This window comes from Lissotriton vulgaris, chromosome 11 (genome assembly GCF_964263255.1).
Source record: "Lissotriton vulgaris chromosome 11, aLisVul1.2, whole genome shotgun sequence".
In the NCBI taxonomy this organism is placed as follows: domain Eukaryota; kingdom Metazoa; phylum Chordata; class Amphibia; order Caudata; family Salamandridae; genus Lissotriton; species Lissotriton vulgaris.
The window spans coordinates 346923461-346939165 of record NC_141699.1 but is presented as its reverse complement, the minus strand read 5'-3'; the positions used below and the strand labels follow the sequence as shown (position 1 = coordinate 346939165).

General features: G+C 51.6%; 1 protein-coding gene across 1 annotated transcript in view; it reads right to left on the bottom strand.

Annotated features, from left to right (window-relative positions):
• C11H5orf52 (chromosome 11 C5orf52 homolog) overlaps positions 1-15705 on the bottom strand; it is a 210403-nt gene that overhangs the window by 16135 nt on the left and 178563 nt on the right. The gene's annotated exons all lie outside the window — the stretch shown is intronic.

The window sequence follows — 15705 nt, the reverse complement described above, 5'->3', positions numbered from 1 at the left end:
GTGGCCGTTTGGTGGTTGCGTCTAAGTACGCTGCAGACATTCCAATGTGCCAAGTATTCCGAGCGTGTGGTGTTTTTGTGCTGATAGGAATATGGGCATGCTTATAGTGACTAAAAGGTTTACCACGAGTCGTTAGTTCAGAATTTGGTAATGAGTAACTGCGTTCGAACTTAATGTGCTGCGCGCGCTTTTATTGATAGAGCATACCTTATTTATTTCTGGAAATTTCTCCCTCGGGGATTTAGGCTGCGGACAAAGGCGGAGGTATAGTCCTACTATCAACAGAAGGATATGACAGACAATGCATGGACCTACTAGCAGACACAAAATTCTATCAAGTGATCACAACCGATCCAACAGCGCGCTTACAAAGAACAATAGCCCTCATGATTGAAGAAGCAGAATGTAACAACTGGATATCTAAAAAAGAAGCGGACTATCTAGTAACCAAAGCACCAGTCACGTCATACTTTTATTCTCTGCCCAAGACGCACAAAAACAAGATGCCACCACCAGGAAGACCAATCGTCTCGGGGATCAATTCATAGCATATTCCACTATAGATCACGCACAGTGATAATGTCAGAACTATGGGCACCTCACTACAGTATTAGTCGATTCGCCCCTGCCTACCGAAGTATGATAATGGAAGAGTTAACGCCTGAAATGAGTATGACGGAAAGTATTGCCATTTTCTAGTTCCTTACAAAGACAAATGTACTATTGTACATAATTATGTGTTTCTCCATACCCCATCTCCCTGTTTGTCGCTATTTGTGTGTATGTTTTCTATTTTTGCAGATACAATGAAACCTTAAGTCACGAAGATTCAGGTCAATAATCCTTTATTCTTCTCACAATTTTTCACTATTCACTCACCCCTATTGGTCCTGACGAAAGCCTATAGATCCTCTGACTACCAAAGGCTGAAACATGTTGACCTCTTTTTAAAAAAATCTTACATAGTGCACTCGAATCCCTTATCAATTCGCAAAGTGCACCAGAAATTTTAATTGCAGTCCGAATCCAGACTTATTAAATTGTCTTTGTCTGGCTGTCCGGATTTTTTAATAACAACACCACCACTAGACCCCCCACTTTCCACGATCACTTCTGCCTTAAACCTAAGGCAAAACCTCCTGGTGGAGGGTGCACAAGACAAAAAATGACTCAATGATTACGCACGCACGTGTAGAAAAGCGGGGACACAGTATATACCGCTGAAGAGAGACTACCAATATACACGTGTATGAGGGTCATATATGTTTGGGAGATACCAGTTCCTCGACTTGTGAACCCAAGGTTTAAGCAGGACAAGTGATCCTTTCCCCCTTCTGATTATGAAAGTTAACTACGGAGACTGAAAGGATTCTCACTCTGCCTACCCCATCCCCATGATTATACATAAATTACAGGGTGGCCTGGGCCTTCCCAACTTCAAGAACTACCAAACCGCCTTTTTGTGTAAACAGGGGGTATACTGGTTTGTTGAAACCAAGGGCTACACACCACTATGGATCGATATAGAGAAATCCATCATAGGCAATGCCCCTCTCCTGATTATACTAACCATGGACTTGTCACACCTTATGCATTCCAAGTACATTCTGCTTAACACCAGAAGAGCCCTCCTTAGATTAGACCAAACACACAAAACTGGCTTGCAAATAACAAAGACGACCTCTTCATCCCTATGGCATAACCCTTCCATTAGGATCAATGATCAATGGGGAATCACCCTTCTGGGAGCACTGGTCATCCAGCGGCATCAACATAGTCTCGGACTTATACGTAGGCCAACTACCTCTACCGTACTCCACGATCCAAGAAAAATATAGCCTTCAACCAATAGACTTCTAAGCCTTCCTGAAATTAAAAGCGGCCTTGTCCGCTTGTCAGTGTGCACCCTCAGACCCTTGGCTGAAAACTACTCTCCCACGCCTACTATATGCAGGTCACTTTGTCTCGAAAGCTTATAAAATGCTTCTACCTAAGCGATGCAAGGTTCATAGGAGGAACGAGGTTAAATGGGAAGAAGAACCTAATAACACTGGAATAGATCTTGACTGGGATAAAATTCATACGTCAGCTCTTACACATAAAGTCTCCCCGATTCTCTCGCAAGCAAAGTACATGTTGATCAACAGGGTCTTTTGGACCCCCCAAAGGCTATTCAAACTGAAATTGAGAGGCACCCCTACATGTTGGAATTGGTGACCTATCACACATGCTCTTCCATTGCCCCCTACTGCAAAAATATTGGTCCAATGTCTTCGACTGCATTGAACACATATTTGAAATTAAACCACCTAGAGAATTTATTTACGTACTACTAGGTGCCATAGAGCCAACACTTACAAAGGAACACGACCGCCATCTTTTTGACCTGCTACTCACGCTAGCGTGCAAAGTTGTCCTGTGCAATTGGAAAAGTACCTCGGGGTTTCATTCAAACAATGGCAAGAATGGGTGTCATGCATCAGAGGGTCTGATAACCCTGATTTACACTCCTATCCTTGGCGTGTATCCAATAAAAAACTGTGGAGTGCACTTGACGCTTCTTTCTTTTCGTTTGAGCCACCGTGATAACATGCTATAATGGTTGTATACCTGATAATCCCCTTAAATACTCTTCTACATAACAAGATCATTGTTGGGTCTCCCTACTGTAGCCCGTATAGTTCACCGGACTAACACCCATGATGTCAGCACCTGATGTAGAGCCACCTTGCGACGCTGTATGCATTGCATTAGCAGATGTTACTCACTAAGCCTATACCTGATGAAACACAGTGTTTGTTAGATTATATTATGCTACTGTTTTAGAGTTCTTTCTCTTAGACCGTATATGCTTGTCCTAATGACTCCCTCGAAGTGGCATAACTGTTATGACCCCTGTACTAGATACTGCTACCATAACTCAAGATGTAATGAATGTATACTTACCTGTACTGGTAATGATAGATAATATATGTACTTTAATCATAATTATGCCATCTGACTTATATGCGCTATGTGACCTATCCTTAATCTTGTGTGTTTTGCTTTTGTATTGTTTATCTTGTACTATGCCACATTACTACAGTTTTCTAATTTGATTATGGAATCAACAATGTATGTACATTTCACTCTTTGCATCTTATTTATTTTCCTTTTTTATTTATTTATTTTTTTAAAAGTAATTTTTATTGTAGACATACAGCGCTCAGACCAGGATGTACATAAACATGCATTGTAATGATTCATAAGCTTTCAGCTTTTTCCTGAATGGTATACACAGCCCATGAGCCCACAACCCAGAGGTCGGGCGGCGAGAAAATGAGTTCTGAGTGTTGTCTGGTTGCAACGTTGCAAATCAATTATAATCGCATAAAGTTGTGCATGTCTACTTTTCTGCCCTAACTTAACTGCCCCATTTACCCCCCCCTTATCCCACCCCAAGTCGCCCCAAACCCCCCTTCCTCCCACCCCCCCTCCACCATCCGCTCATAGGGTCTCACGGTGTTGTGTACCAGGGCGTGCTACGTGGCCTGTCAGTAATTAAGTCTGCATTCCACTGGATAGTGTTTGAGTGCCGTTCCCGTGTGTGCTAAGAGATTCTTCATCGTCCGTGACCATAGTATCCCTAAGGGCCGGTACCAACACCTCCCACGCTGTTGCTAACTCTAACACTCTAGGGTCAGGGTTCCTGCGCGCCAACTGGTATCTATGCGTGCTGTCGCATGCTGCCCACTTCAGGAATTCATTATACCACTTCCTGTACGTTGGACCAGTTTTCGCCTTCCACTGTCTTGTTATCTCTCTTTTGGCTACCATCAGTCCCATATCTACAAATTTGCTGGAAGTTTTATTTTTGGGCGTATGGGGAAACCAGTGTAGAAGGCAGGCCGCCGAGTCAAAATCGATGGCCCTCTCCGTCACTTCATTCAGGGTCTCTCCTATGGCCCGCCAGTACTCCCGGAGGGCCTGACAAGACCACAGCATATGTTCCAGTTCCGCCCCGTCCGTCGTACAGCGAGGGCACTCCGACACCGCTACCCCAAAGTATTTCTTAATTCTGCCTGGGGTCATATAGGCCCTGTGCAGAACATAATAATGGATGAGTTGAAATCTCGCGTTCCTCGTGCTGTTACGTGCACGCCGCACCAGCCGGGCCCAGGTCGTGTCAGGAATATCTTTCCCCAAGTCATTTTCCCACTTAGCTTGTAGCGTCGTGGGGGGCACCAGGTTTTCACGGAGCATTCTCGAGTATAGACAAGTCACCGCCTTAACCGTCCCCGCTGCCATCATGGCGTACTGACAAACCATAGATGTCTCGGGTTCCGCCAGACCCCCACCCCAGTGTGCCTGCATCGCCCTAATCATCGCCGAGTGCAAGAGGAATCCTCCTCGTGGCAGGTCAAAGCGGTCTAGAAGATCTTGATACGAGAGGAGCGTCCCATTCTCATAGAGATCCCCCACCACCTGCAGACCCGCCTCCTCCCATCGCTGCAGACTGGACCAATCACCCCCATGGGGCAGCGCCGTCATCATGCCCAGGGGAATTTACGGGGCGTATGGGTGTTTTATACCCGCCCGTCGTTGGGAGCGGTTCCAGGAAAGTTGGAATGTTCGCTGTTCCATCGTTAAGTCTCGGGCGGCGATTTTCTGCTGCAGGGTTATATAAGCCAAGACATGTCTTGGCTTGCCTCTATCAATCAATCAATCAATCAATCAATCAAGACATTTATAGAGCGCACTACTTACCCGGAGGGTCTCAAGGCGCTTAGGGGAGGGGGGGGGGGGGGTGCTGCTACTGCTCGAACAGCCAGGTCTTGAGCTTCTTCCTGAAGGAGAGGTGGTCTTGGGTCAGGCGCAGGTCGGTCGGGAGGGAGTTCCAGGTCTTGGCGGCCAGGTAGGAGAAGGACCTTCCTCCTGTAGTCGTTCTTCGGATGCGGGGGACGGCGGCGAGGGCGTGGCTGGCTGATCGGAGGTGGCATTTGGGAGCGTAGAAGTTGATGCGGTTGTTGAGGTAGCTCGGGCCTTGATCGTGTAGGGCTTTGTGTGCGTGGGTGAGGAGACGGAAGGTGATTCTTTTGTTGACGGGGAGCCAATGCAGGTCTCTCAGATGTCCAGAGATGTGGCTGTGTCGTGGGATGTCGAGGATGAGTCTGGCTGAGGTGTTCTGGATCCGCTGGAGTCAATTCTGGAGCTTGGCGGTGGTTCCAGCGTAGAGGGCGTTGCCGTAGTCCAGTCGGCTGGTAACGAGGGCCTGGGTGACCGTCTTCCTGGTCTCGGTGGGGATCCACCGGAAGATCTTTCGTAGCATGCGCAGGATGTTGAAGCACGACGAGGAGACGGCGTTGACTTGTCTGGCCTCTGGTCTCCTCGTTTTCAGGGCATCTGTACACTCTTGCTACCTCTTGTGTGAATATTTGTAGTTGGGCGGCCCAATAATACACTTCAAAGTCTGGCACCGCCAGCCCACCCTCATCTTTGGGACGGGCTAGCGTCGCCAGAGCCACTCTGCATCTGCCTGCCCCCCATAAGAACGAAGTCAACTGGGACTTAAGTTGGCGGAAGAAGGAGCTGGGGATCCAGATCGGGAGTGTCCGGAAGTAATATAATAATCTTGGTAGAGCAACCATTTTCAACAGGGATATGCGGCCAGCGACGGATAGCGGGAGCGTAGCCCAAAAGGCCATGCTGCCCCTCAGGGCTCGCATGCACCGCCCCACATTGCCTTCGAACAGCATGCGCCCGTTGTATCTGCTCGACAGTGCCTGCATTGCTTCACTGATTCATAGTGCCTGTGTTTAGCTCGCATTACCGCTTCGTTTGTTTGTTTGTTGCTGTGGGCCATTGCTTCTGCGCTCCGCTCTTCAGGCGCCCCGCTACCCACCACATAAATAAATAAGCCAGTCTCCCCAACCCGGTCTGCACTTCCCTTTTAGCCGCCATTACTACTGTTGTTGTTGTGCCCGGAGCCCGCCCCCTCCACCACGCACCTGCCTCCCAGCTGCTCCTCCCTCGCCCCTCCCCCTCCACTATCCATATATGTCAGATGCTATTGCGTGCAGCGTTTACACGCAGCGGTCGCGCCCCATGCGCGCCGAAGGTGCGCCAAAGGTAAGCCTGTCTACGCCCGTCCGCGCCTGGACCGCGCCCAGCACCAGACCCCCTGGTCCCCGCCACTCCCAACCCACTAGTACCACTTATGATGCCGCTACTCTCCTCGCCCTCAACCCGGATCGCACACCACAATGCTGCGAAGCTACCCCAGGACGTACCCACGGCCCATTCGCCTGCCTCTCCTGCAAGTTCAACTGCTTCAGGACCCTCACCAAACCCACTTCCGCCACACACATCTCCGAACCCAACCGCCTGAAATGCATCCTACTGAACACCCGCTCGATCCACAGACATGCAATAGAACTCTGGGACCTAATCGACACTGCGTCACCTGACATCGCCTTCCTTACTGAAACATGGATGAACGCATCTTCTGCTCCCGACATCGCCATAGCCATACCGGACATTTACAAGATTATTCGAAAAGACCGCACCAATCAAACTGGAGGAGGCATCGCCATCGTCCACAGAAACACCATCAAAATTACAACCAGCTCCGACGACAATCTTGCAACCGCCGAACACCTCCACTTCCAGATCCACACCGACCCCAGGACCACCCTTAGGGGCACCCTCATTTACAGGCCTCGAGGCACCCGCACTCAATTCAGCGACGACCTCACAGACTTCGTCAACCAGCACGCCCTCGCCTACGAGAACTACATTCTTCTAGGAGACCTCAATTACCACCTTGAAAACATACTCGACAGCAACACCACCTCCCTTCTGGACAACCTGGCCAATTTCGGACTCAAACAACTTGTTGACACCCCCACTCACACAGCCGGACACACGCTCGACCCTATCTTCACCTCCAGCAAGCACATCTCCTTCGATCGCACTACAACTCTCCACTGTGTTCACTTCAGCTACATAACCACCCTGTCCCACAACCATCCACAACCCATTCCCCGGAGAAACTGGAACAAAATCACCACCGACCAACTCCTCACATCACTCAACCATAACCCTCCCACCCTCTCAATGGACCCAGACCAAGCGGCCACCAACCTCAGGCAATGGATTACCCACAGTGCGGACGAATTAGCACCCCTGAAAAAGCACCAGTTCAAATCAGCCAGCAAAAAGGCTCCCTGGTTAAATGATGAACTTAAAAAATCCAAGAAGCTATGCCGCACCATGGAGAAGAATTGGAGAAAAAACCCAACCTCAGACAACATGGCCTCCCTCAAGACAGCCACCCGCAAACACCACCAACTGATTCGATCCGCCAAGAAATCAGCATTCAAGGACCGTCTCGACAACAATTCTCATAACACAAGGAACTCTTCAATATCGTCAAAGAATTCACTAACCCCACCGCAGCATCCAACGACATCACTCCCTCCCAAGACCTCTGCGATGCGCTATCCTCCTTCTTCTACAACAAAATTGCCGACATCCACAACAGCTTCAAGAATTCTCCCAGTGATCAACCCACCCCACCCCCTTCAGATTCCACTCCTCCAACTAACAACCTGAGTGCCTGGATCCCAATAACCACTGAAGACACCATTCGCCTCATGAACTCAATCCACTCTGGCTCGCCTTCTGACCCCTGTCCCCACCACATCTTTAACAAAGCTGACTCCATCATCGCACCCCAACTCCGCGATGTCATCAACTGCTCTTTCAACTCTGCCACCTTCCCAGAAATCCGGAAACACGCCAAACTCAGCGCCCTTCTGAAAAAACCCACTGCAGACCCCTCAGAACTGAAAAACTACCGACCCATATCCCTCCTCCCTTTCCCGGCCAAAGTCACCGAGAAAGCCGTCAACAACCAGCTCGCCGCCTTCCTTGAATCCAACAACTCCCTTGATCCATCTCAATCCGGATTTCGAGCCAAACACAGCACCGAAACCGCCCTCATTGCAGCGACCGACGACATTCGAGCACTCCTGGACAACGGTGGCCCTCATCCTACTCGACCTCTCCTGCCGATTTCGACACAGTCTGCCACAGCACCCTTTTACAACGCTTCAGCAACATCGGCATACAAGGAAAAGCCTTGGACTGGATCATCTCATTCCTAGCTGGGAGAACTCAGAGAGTCCGACTTCCCCCATTCTACTCAAAGGCCACCGAAGTCATCTGCGGCGTACCTCAAGGATCCTCACTCAGTCCCACCCTCTTCAACGTCTACATGAGTCCTCTCGCCTCTATCGCGCGTCAACACAACCTCAACATCATCTCTTAACCCGACGACACCCAGCTAATCCTTTCCCTCACCAAAGACCCCAACACCGCCAAAACCAATCTTCACGAAGGCATGAATGAAGTAGACGAATGGATGAAACCGAGCTGCCTAAAACTCAACTCAGACAAAACGAAGGTGCTCATCCTAGGATCCTCCCCCTCAGCTTGGGACGACTCTTGGTGGCCTTCCGCTCTGGGCACAGCACCCACACCCACAGACCATGCACGTAACCTTGGCTTCATTCTAGACTCCTCTCTCTCAATGTCCAGACAAGTCAACGCCGTCTCGTCCTCCTGCTTCAATGTCCTTCGCATTCTCAAAAAGATCTTCCGCTGGATCCCCCTCGAGACAAGAAAGACTGTCACCCATGCACTGGTCACGAGTCGTCTGGATTATGGCAACACACTTTACGCCGGAATTACAACAAAATTACAGAAAAAACTCCAGCGCATCCAAAACGCGTCAGCGAGACTCATATTAGACATCCCGCGCCAAGATCACATCACCGGACACCTAAAAGACCTCCACTGGCTTCCCGTCAACAAAAGAATTACTTTCCGCCTTCTCACCCACGCACACAAGGCCCTTCATAATCTAGGACCCGAATGCCTCAACACTCGACTGTCCTTCTACAAACCCACCCGCCAACTAAGATCATCCAATCAAGCCCTCGCCGCAGTCCCGCGCATCCGAAAATCCACCATGGGTGGCAGATCCTTCTCCTTCCTGGCTGCCAAGACCTGGAACTCACTCCCCACCCACCTCCGTCTTAATCAGAACCACATCTCCTTCAGAAAAGAACTGAAAACCTGGCTATTCGACAAATAATGAACCCCCCTCTCTAGCGCCTTGAGACCCTCTGGGTGAGTAGTGCGCTATATAAATGCCCGAACTTGAACTTGAACTTTGATACAGGTCGGCTCCCAGTTCAACGCAGGGCGGTGGTCAGGACGAGCGATGTCCTTCTGTAATGGAAATACACTTGTCTTCGCCCAATTGACCTTCAGGCCAGATACTACACCAAACCGCTCCAGCAACCCTTCTGCTCCTTCCAGCGCTGTCGAGTCGTTTTCCAAGAATAAAAGCAAATCGTCGGCATACAGTGATATTAACTGTTGAGCGTCGCTACTCTCTATGCCCTCGAAGTGTCTGCCCATCCGGGCCTCAGCAGCCAGTGGTTCAATTGCCAGTGCAAACAATAAGGGGGATAAGAAGCAGCCCTGACGAGTGCCCCTCTCCACCGGATACTGCTGCGAGACTAGAGACCGTATCCGTACTCTTGCCACCACCTCAGAGTATAGTACCTTTGTCCATTTAATATATCCTTCTCCGAGTCCAAAGCGGGCCATAACCTTGTATAGGTAGTCCCACTCTAGACTGTTGAAGGCCTTTTCAATGTCCACTGATAGAACCAGGGGAGCCCGAGTCATTGTCTGCGAGCTCTCTAGCACCCGTATGAGCCGCCTAATATTAATTGTCGTGTTCCAAGTTGGGATGAAACCGTTTTGATCCGCATGTACTAATCCGGGCATATGCTGCAGAAGTCTAGCCGCTAAGATGGAGCTCAGTATTTTATAGTCTGCAGTGAGCATGGATAGGGGCCTGTAAGATGAAGGATTGCCACTGTCTCTACCCGGCTTCAGGAGCGGTATCACCAGTGCCTCCCGCATTGATTGTGGAAGGCGGCCCGCTTCCATGGCCTCCTTGTATATTACCTGGAGCCTCGGCGCTAGGATGTCTACATATTTACTATAAAATTCAATGGGCAAGCCGTCTAATCCTGGCATTTTGTTGCGGGCCATTCGTTTGATCGCCCCCCTAATCTCTCCCAGTGTGATTTCACCCCCCAGGTCTTTCGCCTGTTCCTCATCGAGCTGGGGCAGCTGTAGGCCAGACAAGAAAGCCTCAATCGCGCTCTCACGGTCCTCCTGCCCGCTCCTGTACAGGACTGCGTAGTATCTTTGAAAGCCTTCCAGTATCCCCATCTGGGAGTAACAGGTGCGGCCCTCTCCGTCTTCCAGTGATAGAATAGGGGAGCATCGCTTCGTGGGGTCCGCCAGCCACGCTAAAAGTGTGCCAGCTTTGTCTCCCTCCACATGGGCTCTGAGCATATATGCTCGGTGGTCAAAAGCACGTAGACGTTCAACCTCCACCGCCACTGCCTCCCTAGCCGTGCAAACCTCTTCTTGGAGATGGGGACGACCGGGACGCCTCTTCTCTGCTTCGCGTAACTTAGAGTCTGCTTTAGCTACATCATCCAGCAACACCCGTCTTGCACCCACATATTTCGTTATGCAGTGGCCCCTCACCACTACTTTAAATGCGTCCCATTCCATCGCTCTGGTGGATGTTGTCCCCTCATTATCAGCGAAATATTGGGTTATACCGTCCTCCAGTGCCGCGTGGAAAAGTGGGTCCTCTAGTGTCTCCGGTCTCAATTTCCAGGTCGGCACTAGGGGTATCTCGGTCGTCCAGGCTAAATTAATAATGAGTGGATTATGATCTGAGATTGTCCTCGAGAGGTACTCCGACCCGGTTACGGACGGCAATACACCCTGCGAGCACAATATCGCATCAAGCCGGACATGCATGTCATGCAAGCTGGAAAAGTGTGAGTAGTCACGGGTCGCTGGGTGGTGAGCTCTCCATACATCTATCAGACCCCATCCCTCTTGCCATTCCCGTCTACCCTTTGTGAGTCTATGCACCGGGGAGTCCCTCAGTGGTGGGTGGGATCTGTCTAGGACCGTGTCTGCTATGGAGTTGAAGTCTCCGCCCATCAATATCGTGCCCGCTAGGAAGTGTGCCAATGTCCCCGACAACCCTGTCAGAAAGGCCATCTGCTCCGTATTTGGGGCATACACGCTGCACAGGGTTATATCCCTACCTCTCAGCTTGCCTTCTACCACTACATATCTCCCATCTGGGTCCACTAGGTGTCGTGTCGGTTGAAAAGGTGTCCCTGCCCTGATCCAGATTAGTGTCCCCCTAGCATAGGCTGAGTAGGAAGTATGGAAGACCCGCCCTCTCCAACTCCTCTGAAGAGCCACCCCTTCCTGCTTTGTAAGATCTTTCCTGTAGCAGCGCAATATGGACCCCCCTCCGAATTAAGTAGGCGTGTACCTTGTGCCTCCATTGCATCGTATTAAGCCCCCGCACATTCCAGGTCATGCACTTCAACAAACCTACGTTAGCCATTGTCCCGAAAAGCACATCGTTGTAGTATATCACATTGCAGACCCTCACGGATGGTGTCCACCGCCCCACCTCCCTTGAAAATATCGATCGTTACATCGCTCAGATTTCTCTGCGCCCTCCATTGCCAATCGTGGAAGTAACCCCCAACAGAGTCCCCCCCCCCAACCCCCCAGAACAGGCCCCAATATTGAACTATTAGTTCCCATCCAAACTAAGAAACGTCCCCAAACTGTGTTGCTTTAACAGGGTCGTAACCGTGGGTGCCTTAAGGGCCAATGGAGCGCGGCCTAGGCCAAAAGGGGACCGCGCGAGCACCCTCCCCGCACTCCCGGTTGCCCCCCAACATGAATATCAAGCTTGCAACCCAAATTGCGATCCCCAATCTTCTCACTGTGTAAGCAGCGGAGTCTTTGGTGTGGCTGCCCGCCGCCTGCCAGCTGCAAGTCAAGTGTTCAGGATAGTTTCCGATGACTGTGGTGTCACCAATGGGCCCTTGGCACCATGTATTCCTGATACGTCAGAGTCCGAGCCCGAGGCTGAGGCATGAGTCTCAGTGTCCGTGTTCTGTTTAGATTGGGAGCCTCCGGATCCTGCCAACGTCCCTGCTGCCTGAAGCTCTGCTTTCCTCTCAGCCTCCGTTTGAGTAGCCGTCGGTTTCTTTGCGCCTCGCCGCCCCTTGCGCAATCTCTGCGATTTCCGGAGGCCCGTTTTCGCCCTTTCTCATTCTCGTTCTCTCTCCTCCCGTGCATTGGCTCCATCAGTGCCCGCTTTATACGTGTCCCACCATTCCCATGCTTCCGCTGCCGTACCAAAGAAGTGTGTCCTCTCGTCGACCACCACTCTGAGTTTCGCCGGGAAGAGCAGGGAGTATGATATTCCCTCCGTCCGGAGTTCTTTTTTGAGTGATAGGAAGGAGGCCCGCAGCCGCTGCGTTTCATAAGTGAAGTCTGGGTACAGAGTTTTGCAGCGTGAATCTTTCTGGATTCACTATGCTGTGCATATTCCGCGGTCTTGTGGTTGGGTCCGGATTCGTAGTCTTTTCTCTCTTTTTTTTTTTTTTTTTTTGTGGCCCAGGTGGGCGTCGGCGTCACCCTTCCTTGGGTGTATTTCCGGTGACGTCGGCATGCTTCCTGCGGAAGCTCCCATCCCTGGGCGCCATCTTCAGATTCTTTTTTCCGCGGTCGGGTCTGGATCGTTCCCGTTGGGCTCCAGACATTTTTGGAGAAAGTACTGCAAAGCGAGAAGTTCGAGAAGAAATTAAAAGAAGAAGACCAAGGAAGACTTCGCAGACCATTGGCGAAGAGAGAAGGAGGAGAGAACGTCGAGAACTTCGACGATCATCGACGTCCACGCGGTCAGGGAAGCCTGAAACGCTCGAGGATGGACAACACGCCGTTCAAGTTCTGCCCGAATTGCAGACACAAGTACGCGCAGAAGGATCAGCACCCGGTGTGCAACCTTTGCCTACCGGTGGACCACAGAACCGAAGACTGCAACGCCTGCTCCGTCTTCGCCACGAAGACCCTTCGTGTGAGGAAGAGCCAGAGGGTAGCACACGCCACCCTCGGAGGAAAAGCCCCGACGCCTTCGCTGTACGACCTGGGGATGTCCTCAGAGGAAGAGGACAACGCTGCCGCCGAACACGACAGCTACACGGTCGTAGAGACCGATTCCAAGAAGACGCCTGATAAGGTAGGAGACTCGACGTCCCACAAGAGCACGAGAGACCCTGAGTCTCGAAAGAACGAGGGCCAGACCCCGAAGGCGCCGACGCAGCGACATCTGCAGTCCGCGACCGCACACAGGCCCAGCGGATCCTCAGAGAAGGAGTCCCTGGCGCCGAGAGCTGTAGAACAGCAGAAGGCTCCGAAGATCGCCTCCGAAAGGGGCCGGGCTGTTGAGCAGCAGAAGGCGCCGAAGATCGTCTCCGAAAGGGACCGATCGGCGTCGAGGGAGAAAGACCCGAAAGCTTTGACGACGTCCAAGGACCCGAAACCAAGTTCGACGTCCAAACCTTCGACGCCGAGAGTCTCGCCGCCGAGCCAGGTGACGAAGAGAGGGGCCGAGCGTTCCGAGGCCGAGAACGCGGCCGAAAGGGAAAAGAAAAGACGGCGTTTGGAGGCCGAGATGGCGAGCATCTTGCAGCGGAAGAAGGATTTCGACGCTGAGATGAGTACCTTTACAATTCCACACAAGACCAAGCACGTGGTGCTAGATCTGGTCGAAGAGGAAGAAGAACTCGGCGACGGACATGGCCCGGCCGCCGAGATGGTCGACGACCAGGGAGATGAGGAGAATCCCTACGAGGATTACGGCTATGACGAGGAGGAGGGCAGTAGGTTGGACGCCGAGTCGGTCACCTCTGACCCCATCGAGGAGGATTACCTGGATATCGACACCGAGAGCCCGGAGGAGGCGGTCGACACATACCCCTCGAGGCCCTCGCCGCCTGACGACATCGGGGCATACAATTCGGCGATACAATCTGCCGCAGCGGCATTTAGGTTAAAGCTCGACGAGGAGAAGCAGAAAGCAGACTTCCTGCTCGAGACTTTGCTCCCAACACAGACAAGGAGCCAGTTCCTCCCAATGCTCGAGAGCGTCTTGGCTCAGGGACAAGAAGCATTCAAGGAGCCCGCAACATGCAAGGCGGTAACCCCTAGAACAGAGAAAAAATACAAACACTCCACGAAGGACCCGGCCTACATTCGAGGCGAGGTCTCCGCAGACTCCATTATCACGGCCACGGCTAGGAAGAGGGCCAACGTATCCACTACCTCGGGCCCACCACCGGATAAGGAGAGCAAGAGGATGGATCTGGTGGGCAGAAGGATCGAACGGAATGCTGCGACCCACTGGCGCATGGCTAACTTCGGCGGTCCTGAAGGAGCCCGATGAGCTCGCTCTATAGCGAAGAAGGATGATAGGCCCTCCGGTGCCACTACGGAGCCGAGCCAGGTCTCAAGAAACTCCACCATATCCTCCCCCTCCTCTTTCTCCAGAACTCCCACGATAAGAACGTTGGTACGTCGACTTCTATTTTCCGCATCCTCCGCTCGCCTCTCTAGGACCTGGATCCGATCAAGGGCATCCGTTAGTTTACTCTCAAAAGTCTTGTGCGAGGGCACCAGATCCTGCAGAGTATCTTCCATGTCCTTGACCCTATCCTTGAGTTTATCGTGGTCCGCTCGCAGTAGACCCAGTCCTGAGGCTACTTGTGCAATGTCTTGCAGCAACGTGTCCTGCGTCCTGTCCAACTGATCCTATCACTCACCAAAGACCCTAACACCGCCAAAACCAACTTACAGGAAGGAATGAAAGAAGTAGCCGAGTGGATGAAGCACAGCCGTCTGAAACTGAACTCAGACAAAACAGAAGTCCTCATCTTAGGCACCTCCCCCTCCGCCTGGGATGACTCTTGGTGGCCAGAAGCCCTTGGAAAAGCCCCCATCCTGACGGACCACGCACGGAACCTGGGCGTCATCCTGGACTCCTCACTCTCGATGACCAGACAAGTCAACGCCGTTAAATCATCTTGCTTCAACATTCTTCGCATGCTCAAAAAAACATTTCGCTGGATCCCCACCGAAACTAGAAAAACGGTCACCCACGCACTGGTCACGAGCCGCCTGGACTACGGAAACACACTATACGCCGGTACCACCGCAAAACTCCAGAAAAAACTCCAACGCATCCAGAACGCTTCAGCCAGGCTCATACTAGACATCCCGCGTAAAGAACACATCTCTGGTCACCTGAAAAACCTCCACTGGCTCCCCGTAAATTGAGGATTACTTTCCGCCTCCTAACCCACGCACACAAAGCACTTTACGAACTTGGGCCCGATTGCCTCAACACACGACTGTCCTTCTACACCCCCTCCCGTCAGCTGCGATCCTCCAACCAAGCCCTTGCCACTGTACCTCGCATCAACAAAACCACCATGGGAGGTAGATCCTTCTCCTACCTGGCAGCTAAAACCTGGAACTCACTTCCCACTCACCTTCGCCTTACTCAAAACCACCTAGCATTCAGAAAGCAACTTAAAACTTGGATATTCGACAAGTAACTCCCCACCCTCCCTCTAACGCCTTGAGACCCTATGGGTATGTAGCGCGCTATATAAATCTCTTGACTTGACTTGACTCGACTGCGTGGAGGCTATGGCTTCCAGGATACGGTTTTGTAATTGCTGC